The sequence below is a fragment of the Acinonyx jubatus genome, chromosome A1 (genome assembly GCF_027475565.1).
Source record: "Acinonyx jubatus isolate Ajub_Pintada_27869175 chromosome A1, VMU_Ajub_asm_v1.0, whole genome shotgun sequence".
NCBI lineage: Eukaryota > Metazoa > Chordata > Mammalia > Carnivora > Felidae > Acinonyx > Acinonyx jubatus.
Genome location: NC_069380.1, coordinates 203,814,047 through 203,830,255, shown reverse-complemented (window position 1 = coordinate 203,830,255; position 16,209 = coordinate 203,814,047). Strand labels below are relative to the sequence as shown.

At 38.9% G+C, this 16,209-nt stretch overlaps 1 long non-coding RNA gene and 1 pseudogene across 1 annotated transcript; both read right to left on the bottom strand.

The window, feature by feature from the left end:
* Positions 1 to 3,515: 3,515 nt before the first annotated feature.
* LOC128315801 (52 kDa repressor of the inhibitor of the protein kinase-like) lies at positions 3,516 to 6,073 on the bottom strand (annotated as a pseudogene).
* A 6,624-nt stretch (positions 6,074 to 12,697) lies between these two features.
* Positions 12,698 to 15,135, bottom strand: LOC128311314 (uncharacterized). The gene is made up of 2 exons (XR_008289683.1): positions 14,500 to 15,135; positions 12,698 to 14,272 (listed from the first exon to the last, which is right to left on the bottom strand). It is a non-coding gene; the product is annotated as an uncharacterized LOC128311314 (long non-coding RNA).
* Positions 15,136 to 16,209: the final 1,074 nt, after the last annotated feature.

Genomic DNA, 16,209 nt, shown 5'->3' with positions numbered 1-16,209 from the left:
CATCGTGATTATCAAATGAAATTCAATTTTATATTATCAAAGACGGCAATTTCTCTCAATGTGATAAGCTATATAATTAATGACCTCAGGAGAAATTAAATACTAGCCTGCTAAGTATACAATTAAATCCAGTCTTCAGCCATTCCATAATTTTCATTACCCCTATGGAAACGTTCTGGACTAGCAGCCTTTTAAGTTTTCTATATGCAAGATGAAATTTCATTCAGTGGGAATAATACAGCCAGAATCTATACAACCAGAATCTAAAAAGGTTTAGTAAGATTTGTCTGTAGCTCCCATTTACAAATATCAAAGTTGTAAAGCATTTTGGCTGGTAATGTCACATTTATTGGGATTTAGGTTAATCAGATTATAAGCACTTCTAAGTGAACAACATTTTTTTCTCTTTGCTCAGAAATTGTCCAACATCTCTGGTTCAGTGAGGAGAGAAGAAAAGTTTTGTCAAAGAGGCTGAGAATCTAAACCAAACAAGATGCTATGTGACCACAGTGGAAGTCCTCATGCTGACTGTTTTATTTTTTTCTTTCATTTTGGGTCCATTTATTCGGTCAAAGTGAGTTTTTGGTGAGATTAAAAAATAAATAAATAAATCACACCTGAATTTCTGCATTCATTAAGAAGGAATTAAGCGTCACCCTTTAAGTGTCAGGCACTGTTCTAAGAACTGGGTATACGTACCTAAGGGACACGTCCAAAGAAAGGCATCATCAGGATTCCAAATGTTGGGCAATGGCTAAAAGTGAGTGCTTGAGAGTAGCTGAAATGTCTGTTGAAGAAAAGAGAAAAAGTGCCGTATTCCAGGAGTACGGTCCAGCCAACTAATTTTTTAAAAGAACTGCCATTAAAAATAATTGTAAATTAATTACAAAACTGAAGACAAGGCAAAGATGTACAGCACACAAGATAAGGCCAAAAAGAAAACTGAGAGAAAGTGGTCAGCAAATACAAAATAAAGAATGGGCACAAAGAAACCCAGACTAGAAACTTCTAGGGGTGAACGAGAATCTTTGGAGAAGTAAATCTGATGATTTTGAATATGTCCATCTCATCTGGCTGTGTTTATAAAAAGGGGAAAAAAATGATGAACTTGGGATTGTTTCCCCTCATACTGCAATCAATAGAAACTTCCTTTTCGCAATGAGACTTTAAACAATTAGGGAAACATTTTGGTTTCCAGCTAATGGATTTAATAGTGATTGCCATTGCAGGAAAAGCACTTCATCCAATTGTAGACATGCCAAAGGTGGAAGAGAGGGAGGCAGAAGACGCATAAACTGCACTAAAGGCCCTCACAGCTGGCTTTGAGTCACTGAGAAAATAATATCCTTCCTCTAATAATCCCTTAAAGACTTGGGTTTGCTTTTGTGCACGATGAGAATGTGCTGGCCTAAGAACAACTGTTGTTTCAGCACTTGAACATCAGGGACCTAGATGTTCTATTTACTGTACCGATGCCAGGCATTCCTAAGTAATATGTGAGCTGACCTTGAGAAAATATACATATAGTGGAGGTTCAAATACTTACATACCAGTATCTAGTTAATGGCATATTCAATCCTCCCACATTTTTTCCTAATTCTCCTCATCCTAGGGTCTCTAAGTATTTTCTGATTCCCTGGCTCTTCACCAGAGCAAAGTTGGGCAGAGAAAGGAAAAATACCCTGGGTCACCCACACTAGCACTGTAAGTAATCTGTTAAATTTGGGGCCTGCTTTTCCAGAATTAACCCTCACATCTGCTTGCACCGGTGCCATATTATTTTAAATACATTCAACTTATAGCCTTGCTTTATGTATGCATCAATATTTCAACTGACCTACAAATGTCGGCATATAAAAATTTGCTATTATAAATACTGATGTTAATATGATATAGGAGGATGATAATTAAGCTTGGATAATTTTATGAATTAAAGATAATTGGCATTGAACCAATAAGGCACATTTATGCATTATGTATTTGCTAAATTAATTTCTTGCCTACTTTCTTAACATAATATTCAAGTGCCCTGTCTATTGATTTTGTTATGAGATTATGCCATTTGTCGTGTGAACAAACTGTACTTCTATTTTTTTAAGTAAAATTCACATTTTATTGAAATAAACTCTACAAAATTGATTTTCTTCACCAAAAATAACAGCAATATTTTCTGTATTATTCCTAGATACACCAAAAAACACTTGTTTTTGTACGTTTTCCAGGTTTTCTTATAAATCAAGATGAGGCAGTAGATATAGTCGTGAAAAAGATGGAGGAAAACAGACAAATCAGTTGTCAGTATCCATGGCCTCTGATCTTGACCATGAAATAGAGGTGTTCAACAAACACCTGATAAAAAGCTTATGAAGATGTAGGCTCAACAAAGGACTACAAACAGCAACAACCTAATGTGCACCAACAATGGCAGGCTCGCCCATTCAAACTGTAACTGTAACTTGTTCCTTTAGGTTCATTTGATAAAGACAAAATCTACACTGAAATTCTTGCTTGGCAAGCTCACCTGTTCTCCATTCTCTCTATATATATATCTCTCTCTGGCTGTCTGGTAACTCTCTTAACTGTCCATTACAGATTTTTAACAAACTTCACACTCCAGGTCACTTGTGAGCTTCATCGTAACATTTTATACAATGTATTCCTTTCTCCCACACCTCTTCAAAATCTATTTCTTCCAAGAACTGATAACTCAATACCTGACAACTGGATCCAGTGATAATAAATGTTGTGTCTAAAATGACCTCACTAAAACAATTCCAAAGCACGATTAGCAGAGATCACACAGAAGTGTAATGTGGCACTTTCAATGCTATCTTCTGGAAGAACAGTTATGTCTCCAAAGCATAAGAGTTCCAACAGGGGCCATTTAAGTAGGCAGATCACCAATGACTAATGGACTCAATGAGAGGTTGACGGGTCAAGATATTCAGTGATTAAGTGGCATACATACATGTGACAGCTTTTCATAAGATGTTTTCAAATTTCTTACAGATTTTTCCAAATATCAAACATAAGAGAGAGCCTACTTTAAAAGTCTCCTAGGTATTTTCAATGGTGTCTGAGTTATCTGTAGGAAGCTCTGACTTAGTTGTATAGAGTTTGATATAGGTGTCCACCATTAAATCCAGGTCATGTTTTATATCAAAATTTATGTTAAGCAAAGCCAAGATACTTGATATTTGATCGGTCAAAATGTTCCTCAGGTACGCTTTGAGATGCTTTTGCCCATTTTTATAGCATTCATTCTCAGCCTTCATCACAGGAAGAACATATAGGACTTTTGGCAATGCATAAACATTAGGAAAAAACTTGATGTCTTGCAGATGCAGGGCTCCATAAATGGTGGATGGAAGCTCCATATCTTTCCCTCTGTGTTTCCACCTGATTCTCCAACAAAGCAGCTCAGCTGAGAGTGTGTCGGGGTTGGGTAAGTCACTCCTGTATATGTCAGCATGGTGCCCCTCCGATGTATTAAATTTGAGCTGTCCCATGACAGAGGGTACCAGAGATAAGCATTTAAGAGCTCTGAAGTGCTGTTCTGAGAATGTACCTTTCAGTTCCTGAATAATGCGTTCCACTGTTGGGACATGTAGAGTTTCTTATAGTAAAGTAAAGTTACTTTATAGTAACTCTCTCAGAGGTTAGCTGCGATTCCACATTAACTTGCTGGGGGCTCTGCGGAACTTCCCAGGGAGTTTCAGCTGAATATCAAGTTTAGTTGCCAAATTTGTGGCTTCGGCAGACCAAAATTCATGATCAACTTCAATATTTCCATCACTTCATTTAGTGAATACAGCACTGCAACCAAGCTACCGGTGGCAAAGAAGACATTGGAGGTTTGCCCTCGAGATTTTTCCCAAAGGCTCTTGTAAAAGATAGAACATTTTTAAGAACAACAATGGTAACAATGAAATCAAAATCTGTTACTGTGCTACAGAGTACAAATGCTCAACCAGCTAAATAGTTATTCCATCTAATGTTTGTATCACTATACCATCTAAACTATACCATAAAACAAGTGCTTGTAGGAGGTCTTTTAAAATTTCAAAACCATTGTGCCTGCCTGTCCACTAAGAATGGCAAATTTCCCTCATTTCTTTACCTTTTTCCTCACTGCTCTGGAAGAGGACAGAAATGAGACTGTCAAGCTCTAAAAGCAGTTGTACAGTTCGATGGAAGGAAGAACGGACTTCCTCAATTATTCCTAATACAACAGATACTCCCACAACAGGCACGGATTTTGCCAACCATGTATTTAAGGGACAGGCACAGCAAAGTGTGTAGACAGCTTGGGGATATTTCTCTAAAGTCCAGAAGCAACAACTTTCATTTTGGAAGAAAATCCATTGGACACAGCGTTAAGCCTGGCCATGACAACATTCCACATTCAGTCCCCACTTCTCAATTACCGCGGTGTGAAATTTCACAGCCAAACTTTCTGGATCAGCTTCGTGAGGCACGAAGGCCACAGAGTCCTCTCTCAGGTTATGAGACTCCTCAACCAAGCTCACCAACACAGGCAAGTGTTCTTCCTCTGCTATGTCCACTACATCATCAGTGATGATGGAAAGAAGTGGGAGTCTCTCACTTCCCTGAGGGTTTCCTCCCGAACGCAGCTCTCACAGACCTCTAGCATCTGCCTCTGCTGTGTTTTCGAGCAGAACAATGCATTAACTGCTGTTGTCTCAAAGAGCTTTCTTGAACCTCTTCTCCGGAATTTACACCGCATGCCAGCAGTGCTTGAAAGTTACCAGGAGTAAAGAGACCCTCTGGGGGCTCATCAGTTTCATGTCTGTCCACAGGTATGTCTTGTTTTCCTACAAGAATCAAAATTTCACATAAAGATTTGAAGTACTCTTTGTTTTCTTTCTCTTCAAGGGTTAAAGGTAAAATGTCTTCATCCTGGTCTTTACCCCCTTCTTCTGCACTGGGGTTCTGAGCATTGCTGTTGTTTATTTTTTTATGTTTTTGTTCCTGTTCAGAAGTTTCATCCATTTTTTTCTGTTTCAGAGTCTCAGGACCCAATTGAGTCTTCACTCAATTCTTTCATTCATTTTCTCTGTCTACTATGATAGACACAAATGACTATCAAATGACTGGTCAAATGACTGGTAAGATCAAATATTGTTGATATCGCATTATCTCAAAGAACTGTCCTGTAAGGCCTCTCCCAATGACTTCACAAGTATCTGCTTCAATTAATTTTGACAAATAAAATAACCCAATCATTCCTGAGTTTGCCGATGCCTCTGCAAAATGCACAGTTCTACAGATCACAGAGGTCTCAAAGTGTTTCGCACGTAATCAATAATGTCTATTTAGTGGATCGGGTGTTTTATCTTCTAAGTCTGCTGTCCTGCAATTCTCCACCCACGTCTGGCATCTGGAAGCATCCCGCGGGAACCTGGAGAAAGCCAGGTCTCACTGAGCACTCTCCCTCGTGCAGTGGGGACAGTGCAGAAGTTTGGCCTCAGGGGAGAGGCCAGGCTGGCTGGCTCAGCAAGGGGGCAGGGGGTGGGGGGTGGGGGCGGGCGAGAACTAAACTGTACTTTTAATTATAGTGTAAGAACTTCTGTAGCATGAAATTAAGTTATGAAAAGCAAAATGTAATATACAATTCCCTTTTAGGATATTCTATCACTTAGGAGTAGTTTTAGCTGCAAGTAACAGAAAACCCGACTGGTGGGCTTAAGCCACAGGGACATTACTTAACAAAAAGACCAGAGAAAAGCCATCCCAACATTGAATCAGTGGCTCAATGATGTCATCAGGATGCAGGCTCCTTCAAATTTTCTGCTCCACCATCCTCAGTATGTATTTAATATTTTTCCTCAAGGTCTAAGATAAGTATCACAGCACCCTGTTTTCAACGACAATAGGATTTTCCTAGTGTATTACCTAAAGATTATTTTCCAGAACAGGTTCATATGCTCATCCAAACAAGTCACTGGCAAGGAGCAACAAGACTGTCATAAGTGCTTTTAACCAAACGTGATTTATATCCGGAGCCAGGTACACTGGCATGGAAGTAAGCCAGCAATAGAGTCCGTCCCATGTATGACACCTCTGAAGCCAAGCATGTAATGGAGATCCTACCAGGTAAGTAAATGGCGATATTCTGAGTCTTGCACACTAGAGTCAAAGCTGAAGAGAAAATATGCTTATTGGCTTTGGCATTGGATCATCCCCCACTGAATTACCTCTAAGTCCACAGGTCCTCTCCTGAATGGACAGACACCGCCTCTAATGTCAATAGTAAGAAACAAGTGCCACTGTCTACTATCCCCAGCTGGGATCTGGCAAGGATGAGAGGGGAAACAAAGAGACAAGGAGTGGGAGCATCTTCATGTCTGCAGATGGAAACTAAAAAAAACTATGAAGCCTTAGGTCTAAAAGTTTTGCCAAGAAACCCAGATAACATTTTCTTCTACTAACCTGCTGGGAAAACTATAGGAGCTTTGAAGTAAGGGTCAGAACACTGCTTCAACTCCAAGATGAAGGAGCTTAGGAACAACGACTACCCTCATCACCATAAATCATCTTTGTGACATTACGTGTCTTTTAAAATAGGAAGTAAGGGGTCAAATTTGTGGGTTAAACAATGACCCCTACTAATTATACATGTACTGCAAAATAATTCAAAAACTGCTTTAGGGACACCTGCATGGCTCACTCTGTTGAGCATCCAACTCTTGGTTTTGGCTCAGGTCATGATCTCATGGTTCGTGAGTTTGAGCCCCGCATCAAGCTCTGGGCTGACAGCTTGGAGCCTGCTTGGGATTCTCTCTCTCCCTCTCTCTCTGATCCTCTCTTGTGTGCTCTTTCTTTCTCTCTCTCAAAAATAAATAAATAAACTTTAAAAAACTACTTTGGAGCATAAGCCTGGCAATTTAGCTTATTAAGAAAGAACTTTCCAGATTTGCAATCAGAATGTACTAAAGAGGGAAAAAAACAAAATATGAAATTAAAGCCATAATCAGCTTAAGTGGAAACAATAGTATCTGTTCATGATTGCCATTCCCATCATCAGCTGAATTAGCAAAAGTCCTGGACTGCATGACTCCAAGCTTCAAATGACTTAGGACTGATCCAAGCTTCAAATGACTTAGGACTGATACTCAGCAGTGCCTTGTAGTGGAAGGAGACAGGTCATTCACTGAGGTGGCCAGCAGTGAGCTTTTAGGAAAGCTGCTTAAACTTTATGGGTCTTGGTTTCCTTATCTATAAAATTATAAAAAATAAAGTCTGTGCTACAGGGATGGAATGGAAACAAGCCAAATTAAACAAAGGATGCTCATTTATTATCATACTGATATATCAAGTTACGTTCTTTTTAGAAACATCTTAAATATATGGGTCACTAAATAAAACAAATACATGGGAGGGGTGTCTGGGTGGCTCAGTGGTTAAGTGTCTGACTTCAGCTCAGGTCATGATCTCATGGCTCGTGGGTTTGAGCCCGTGTCAGTCTCTGTGCTGACAGCTCAGAGCCTGGAGGCTGCTTCAAATTCTGTGTGTGTTGTCTCTCTCTGCCCCTCCCCCACTCAAAATTAAATAAAACATTAAAAATTAAAAAAAAAAACACAAATATATGGGGAATGAAAAGCCCAGAGAAGGATCTTCGTTTGACACACTGTTGTGCCAATTTATTTTTTCCAATGTAGTGGTTTTAATCCAGACTATCACAGTATTCCATAGGAGCTGTTAGCTACAAATTATAGATATTTCATATATTTTAAGAAACTGAAAAGTGAAAATGACATGAAATCCCAATGCAAGTCTAAAGCCAAATGTGGTTAGAAAAGTTTTGACATTAAGCCTGGTTCAAAATAAATCTCTGAAATTTAAAAAAAATGCTTAGGAATTTATACATTAAACCATTTGGCATTTCATTTTCTTGTCCTTTTCATATAATATCAACCGGGATATAATCGATACATGGTAGGAAAAAATGAACAAATATCTCTTCCCATCTTCTATGCCACTGTTACTTTCTAACTTTGTCTTTATCTCAATTTTTGTCTCTGTTAACACACAACCACACACACACACACACACACACACACACACACACACACACACACACATCTGGGGTAAGGAGCCAGGCACTGATTTAGAGAGGGAAGGCCAGGGGAGTGCCTAGCTGGCTCAGTCGGTAGAATGTGTGACTTTTGATCTAGGGGTTGTAGGTTTGAGCCCCACACTGGGTGTAGAGATTACTTAAAAAAAAAAGAGAGAGAAGGAAGGCTGGGATCCAGATCAACTCTAACAGAGGTGAGCTCCAAAGCAATCCATCGACAATTACCTCTCTACCGTTAAAGCCTCGTCACGTGTACATGTATGTGTGTCAGCTATATGCTCTCATTTTCCTACTTTCCTCCTTAAGTGTTACCCCAAGTGTTCATTTTAGTCTGCAAGAGACAGGCAGAGAGGGAAGGACTGATACGTGTTTTCTAAGCAACTATTTCACTTCTTATTATCTGCAACTGATCCTTAACAGATACTTTCAGAATCTAACTTTTATTTTCCTCTATTTTTAATGATAAACCACCTGTGGTTCTACTTTTTTGACTTTTTTTTTCAACCTTCTGCTTTTTTCCTGATAAAAGGCATGAGTTCCTTAATAAAATTCATTTTCTCATTCCAAAAATGTTTTAAATGTTTATTTTTGAGAAGGAGAGAGAGCACGATTGGGGGAGGGGCAGAGAGACAAGAAAACACTGAATCTGAAGCAGACTCCAGGCTCTGAGCCGTCAGCACAGAGCCCAACGCGGGACTTGAACTCACAAAGTATGAGATCATGACCTGAGCGGAAGTCAGATGCTTAACCAACTGAGCCACCCTGACGCCCCTCTCATTCTCATTCTTAAACATTATGTGTACATTCACATTCTTAAATATTATGTGGGGCTACCTCTTCCCTGTTGACTCCAAATTAGATTTTTTTATGAGGCATGTCCCCATTAGATATGCACCCTTGAGAATAGATGGGTGCCCAAGTCTGCAATGCATACAAGAAAAATGATTCGAGAGAAAGTTTTTATATACTTTTTCTTAGGATCCTAGGACTTTATATTAAGAAGGCAATAGGTTCAACTACTTTGTAGAACACTTACACTTTCCTTTCCTCCTGTCACACACACCCAAATCTATAACACATTAGAGTAAATGGGGAAGATCAAAAGACATGTTTAGAGTATTTAAGATAATGTAAATCATCCACAAAAGACAACTGATCCCGAATTATAGATGGTTCTATCGTTCTAAATAGTCATACCCTCCAAGTGATGTTTTTCTAATGAGATGAAATGTAAAGAAGAGAAAATGCATTTCTTCCCCCCACCCTCCCTCCCTCCCTCTCTCTCGCTCTCTTCTTCATTTAGAAAAAGAAGGAAGCCACATAGAACTCCATTGTGTCTATAAACCACAATTTTTTTATCCATTCATCAGTTGATGGACATTTAGGCTCTTTCTATAATTTGGCTATTGTTGAGAGTGCTGCTATAAACATTGGGGTACAAGTGCCCCTATGCATCAGCACTCCTGTATCCCTTGGGTAAATTCCTAGCAGTGCTATTGCTGGGTCATAGGGTAGGTGGATCCTGAGAAACTTAACAGAAACCCATGGGGGAGAGGAAGGAAAAAAAAGGGGGGGGTTAGAGTGGAAGAGAGCCAAAGAATAAGAGACTCTTAAAAACTGAGAACAGACTGAGGGTTGATGGGGGGGTGGGAGGGAGGGAAAAGTGGGTGATGGGTATTGAGGAGGGCACCTTTTGGGATGAGCACCGGGTGTTGTATGGAAACCAATTTGACAATAAACTTCATATATTGAAAAAAAAAAAAAAAAGAAAAAGGGAAAGAAGGAAGCAAAGTTTGTCAACAGACTGAATTTCTTCAGGAGATTCTTTTTAAAGGTAATGAGACTGTTTCAGATGCTCCCGAAAGGACAAAATGGGAGAACCTTTGGCTCACACCCACTTTCCCCAGCCACTGCCTTTGATTCTATGAGAAGAGACTTTTCAACCCTACAACCTGCATCAAGCATCTATTCTGTGCCAGACCCTGAGCTAGGGTTTGGGAAGAATAATACACAGTCATGTGTCTAATAATTTCCCAGTTTGGAAGGGGAAAGAAACACATGGAATAATAATTAAAATACCATGTGCTGAGAAGCATACTAGATAGAGGTACAGGCAAAGTATTCAGGGCTCATAGAAAGTTCTTTCAGCTGAAGTCAGGGAAGGCTTCCCAGAGGCAGTGGCACATTACAGAGAATAAAGAATGAAATCTGTACCAACAAGTCCTAGTTCTCCCTCCTAGTTTCCCCAGAATAATTCTGCAGAAAGCAGCCCAACAGCATATTTCTTTAGGATGAATCATGTTGCTGGGCAACTACCACCCCTAACAGCATTTCTAAGAAAAGCAATTAACTAGCAATTTTCCTTTATTATTTCGCTCACCCACGTAATTAAATATTCTTCACGTACTCATTTCATAGTGCTTTATGCAGAATGATAACACTATCTACTGTATACTAATGACAATATAATTAGGCACCAGTTTCACATGCTTTGATGTATTCTTTCAAAAAATTATCCTAAAATACAAGTTTAATGTGAGGTTAAGAGTGCACTGAGTCTCTTCTAAGACACCACTGCTTGTCTTTATTTCACACAGGGAAATAAAGACGTCTTGCTTAGATTACTCTGGTTTTCAAGGAAAACTTAAAGGTCTATATGAATATATTTAAAATGTCACTGGTTCCTCAAAAATCACTCCCAAGATTTCTGTCAGTTTTCTCATTTTGCTTTCAAATACGATTACTGTCATTGTGATGTATTTATTATACCATATAAACATGCACACATATATAAACATATACACATGCCTACCTATGTATAAAACTTTGCATGTGTTATATTTTATATATACAAACATATACGTATGTGGTTATATATATGACACACATATATGTACATAAAAAGCCCTTTAACCTTGCCTCAAATCTCATCTCTATGTCTTACAAATATCGAAAGTTATTTTTCCTCAATCCCTTTCATGAAGTCTTTATGGGTCAAGCTAAAAATGTTAACTCTAGATATGGTTTCCTTAGAGTTACGTACTATGAGGCACATCCTGACTCTTCCATTGTACCCCATATATATGATTTTAAATTCACTTTTCTCAAGTAAGGAGGAGTATATTTATTTCCTTTACCTTCACCATCATTTATGCAGTTTCAGGCTGTGTGGGAACTGAATTCGGAGTTGCAGAGCAAGACTTTCAATAAAACAAACTGGCCCCCATTGATAATTATGCACATAGCTTGGCCCTTTCTATCCTAACCTCTCCTAGGAGAGTTTCCTTTGAAGGTTATAACCTCCTGCTTTCTGAGGTGGACCAAAACCAATTCTTGGTATGCTCAATGTTTCAAGAGATGACAACATTTCCAGCAATAATATTTCAGTTATATTTAACATTCTTGTTTTCAGTGCATTTTTGCCTCCTACTTATGCCCACAAAAGTTTACGTGATCAGGTAAAGGAATTTAAGATACAAACCCCTTAAAAGTCGGGAGATAAACTTTAATAGCTATATTTAAAAGCTGTGTTACAATAACTTCCAAACCAGGGCACCCGGTGGCTCAGTCAGTTAAGCATTTGACTTCGGCTCAAGTCATGATCTAGAGGTTCGTGAGTTCGAGCCGCATGTCAGGCTCTGTGTTGAAAGCTGAGTTTGGAGCCTACTTCAGATTCTGTGTCTCCCTCCCTTTCTGCCCCTCTCCCACTCGTGCTCTGTCTCTCTCTCTCTCAAAAATAACTTTAAAAAAAACATTTAAAAAAAAGTTCAAAAAAACCCAAAACTTCCAAACCATGACATGGTTGACATGGTTAACTTTGGAGGAAAGCAAAACCAAGGGTTTGCCTCAGGTGAGTCAATCTTTGGTAGGACTCAGACCAAAGTCTCTCTGATTCCTCACTCATCAAAACACACTGCCTCTGTCCTTTTCCAATGTATACCTTGTGCACAAAATTACAACTTCTGTGTTGTGTCAAAGCTTATGTGCTACTTTCTTCTACTTTGCAGACACTACAAGACCGTTTGCTCCACCCTTTTCTTAAGCTGGCTTTGTGCTCAAGAATGCTGGCCAAGGTTGTGCCAAAAACTTTCTGTTGGGTTTTTTTTTTATTTGTTTTGTGCACAATTATCATTAAGGTCAACGGGTAACTATCAAGCAAGTCATTTATCTGTGCAGTGGCTTAACAAAAATTAGGCTGTATCATTCTTTCAATACCTCATTAGTCAGTGCTGCTGATGCTCCTTTGTCATTAACCATAAGCCACCTGGGATTTTCCAGCTCTGCTGTATATAGTTGGTTGCCTCGCAAGAATAGAGGCACATAAGCATAATTAAGGACCTATTTATTAATGTCATGCAGGAGTGTGGAGTGTACACTTTACAGAACATTTTGTCTTAAGCGAGGAGGTTGGTTTTTCCAAAAGCCTAATTCATATGCTTCCATGATTCTGAACACTAGCAATCTAGCATGAACACTGAGAGATAAGACAAACATCATTTCTAAGAGTACTTTCTCTGTTTCTGTCTCTAAACACTTAGTTGCTTGAAAAAAATAAAAAATTTTATTTTTTTAAGTTTTATTTCTTTATTTTGAGAGAGAGAGAGAGAGAGAGAGCATATGCAGGGGAGGGGCAGAGAAAGGAAGAAGGAGAATCCCAAGCAGGCTCTGCACTGTCAGCACAGACCCTGATGTAGGGCTCGAACTCATGAACTGTGAGATTGTGACCTGAGCCAAAGTCAAGAGTCTGACGCCCAACCAACTGAACCACCCAGGCACCCCTAAACAAAAAGAATGCTAAAAGGAAGATTATCAAACGAGAAACATCTAGCACCAAACTGAAATCAGAATGGAAGCTTTGGTTTTGTTGAGAAGGATTTCCACATGACAGCTATTAACGTTTTAGTGCTCCTCTCCTGCCATCCTTTACCACCAACCACTCCTCAGCTCCCTCACAATAGCCCTTATTTTCTTGCTCTTGTTGCCTCCTTTCCATTTAAACCCTCGTTGCCAAGAGAAACAGTAGAATGGACCATTCTCAAGGTTTACTCCTGTAGAACACTGAGGCTCCAAGAGACGGACAGAGACAGCTTTTTAAATCCAATCTGGGTGGCTTTGTTTTACGACTTTCAGGAGTGGGGAGAATTCACAGATTCATTTTTCTCAGTGTAATGTGTTTGTTCTAAACCTTTTCCTTAAAAGGTTGACATATCTGTAGTTCATCTATACTAGAATTTGGTTTGAGATGGTATTTATAGCATGAAATGATATTCTTAAGCTTAATAGAACAATTGTTCATAATGTTTTACAAAGATGATTAGGACTTTCAAGAGTTCTCTGATGTGAGCCAGTTTGGGCTTCTAAATCTTCTTCCTGCTTCCAATTCCTCCCAGAATCATTCTTCTTAAAACACCTCTGATCTCATCCCTTGATGAAAAACTTTAATTGGCTCACCATTATTTGTTGCACAAAATCCAAACATCTGAGCAGAGTTCCCAGGGGTCCTTTGAGCTATATTATAGTGCATTGCTTTTACAAAAATAAACTTTCCTTACTTCACACCACAAGGATTGATATGCGTGTGTGTGTGTGTGTGTGTGTGTGTGTGTGTACACAGAGTCATATCACACAATATACACTCGATGGGGTATTGTCATTCATAATACAATACATTCCTGGAATCTATATGATTTATTTTTGCAAAGAACCCATGTTTAATTATATACTTCATTCTGAACCAAGAAACTTATATGAAATAAATTACATGCCCATAGTAATAGGTGAGAAAATAAAGCTAAAAATACATATCCTAAGGACTTCTGGATATAATAAAATTATCCTTCAGGTCAAATACGAAATATGATCAAATACTGTAATTGTAGATCACCTCAGAGACTGATGCAAATATAGCACATATGAGCATTCTAGTCCATAATATTTTGTCTAAAATTAATATGAAGACTATAACAAACACTGAAATGCTTTAATTTATACATTGTTTATAATTGCTTAATTCATAATAATAATGTTTATCTAAGAATTTAGAAATATTCAGTTGAGTAATTTGGAGTGCTCCAGTCTCTCTAAGAAAGCTGTCCAAAGAAAACTTAGTGGGTGTCTTTTTCTTTTTACAGTAAATGTCCTTATTGTCGGTAGTATTCAAATTCATTCTAGTTCCTTTAGAAATATTTTTTTTCAACGTTTTTTTTTTTATTTATTTTTGGGACAGAGAGAGACAGAGCATGAACGGGGGAGGGGCAGAGAGAGAGGGAGACACAGAATCGGAAACAGGCTCCAGGCTCCGAGCCATCAGCCCAGAGCCTGACGCGGGGCTCGAACTCACGGACCGCGAGATCGTGACCTGGCTGAAGTCGGACGCTTAACCGACTGCGCCACCCAGGCACCCCTAGAAATATTTTTTACAGGCGCCTGGGTGGCTCAGTCAGTTAAGTGTCCAACTTCAGCTCAGGTCATGATCTTGCAGTTAGAGGGTTCGAGTCCCACTTCAGGCTCTGTGCTGACAGCTCAGCTTCTGTGTCTTCCTTTCTCTCTGTCCCTCCCCACTCACGCTCTGTCTCTCTCACAAACATTAAAAAAAATTTAAATAACAAATTCATTCTAGTTCCTTTAGAAATATTTTGACATGTCCATATATTTTCGTAGTTGTTATGTTGTTTCCCCTGCTGAAAAGCTTTTTTTTTTTTCTTTAAAAAGGATAGTTCCAACATTTCCACATTTCAATGTGTCTTTCTTAGTTTAGTGGAAGCTGGAAGCAAATTGAATAAACACCACAAAATTTTTTTTTAAAAATGGGTTCCATTCGCCATTTTTTGATACTAGTCAGGGAGGAGTAATCTTTAAAGACTCATATATTTACATTTTTCTTTAGTATAGACAATTTAAAAAATTATTTTAAACCATCTCCTATCTCATAACAGAAGCTCAAAACATTATTTGTACCTTTAGTCGAACAAAAGAGCCATAGGCCTTTATGATTTCATTAAGTAAGAGTTAGGGAAAGATCAGAACCTTAGCGATGAAAGCTTACCACAATTCAGCTTTAATATCAGAGCCACTTGTTCAACTACCCTTTTACCTTTACACCTTCGGGAACATCTGTTGCAGGGAGTATGGCCGGAGTCGCAAAAGATGAGTCTGCAGACAAAGTGCAGTTAAGTGAAGGTCCTCATACTCAAGTCGAACCGAGGCCAGAATGAAGCTTCTTTTTATTAGGATAATTGCTAAAGACTCTCTACATAAAGTCAGCTAAGCAAGTGTGTTAATCAGTCTAATGGTTTAGCATTTCAAGGCTGAATTTCGAATTAATTGATTTCTAGAACACTAGGAAGGGTCAGGTGTGAAGGAGGAACGTTAACGGCTCTAAGGTGTTCCTTACCAGCCGCAGCCGCTTTCAGCTGTGTAAACATGTCCTAAGGCCTTGCACCCTCTCCAGCCCTTCCCTTTTGAAGCCTTTTCCTTTGGTGCTTCTCTCCTGCATCTCCCACAAACACGAGTCAAAAGAACCCAAGGATGAGACAGTAAATTAGTATGACTTTTGAAAGCTGGCAGTATCTAGTAAAGCTGAACTTATGCATATCTTATAACCTAGCAATTCCATGCCTAGGAATATATCCGACTCAAACACATACACATCTATTCAACAAAGACATGTCCTGTCATGTTCATAGCCAAACTATTCATAAAGGCCAGAAACAGAAATGCCCAAATTCCATCAACAGTAAAACTGATAAATAAATACTGCATTTTTACACATTATTCAGAAATGAGAATGATTGGCATGTACATATAACCCAATGATTCTCACTAACGTAATATTGAATGAAATAAGTCCTATCCAAAAGAGTACTTTTGGATAGGCAAATAATGTCTTTAGTATGACCAAAACAAGATCAAAGTATACAAACAGGCAAAAGAAGTCTATGCTGTTGAAGTCAACATCACAGTTACCGTTGGTGGGGAGAGCAGATAGGAGCCTGAACAGAGCACAAGGGGGATTATGCGATGCTGACAATGTTGTTGTTGTTTTTAGTTGAGAGAGAGAGAGAGAGAGCAAACAAACAGGGGAAACGGGCAGAGGGAGAGTGAGAGAGAAT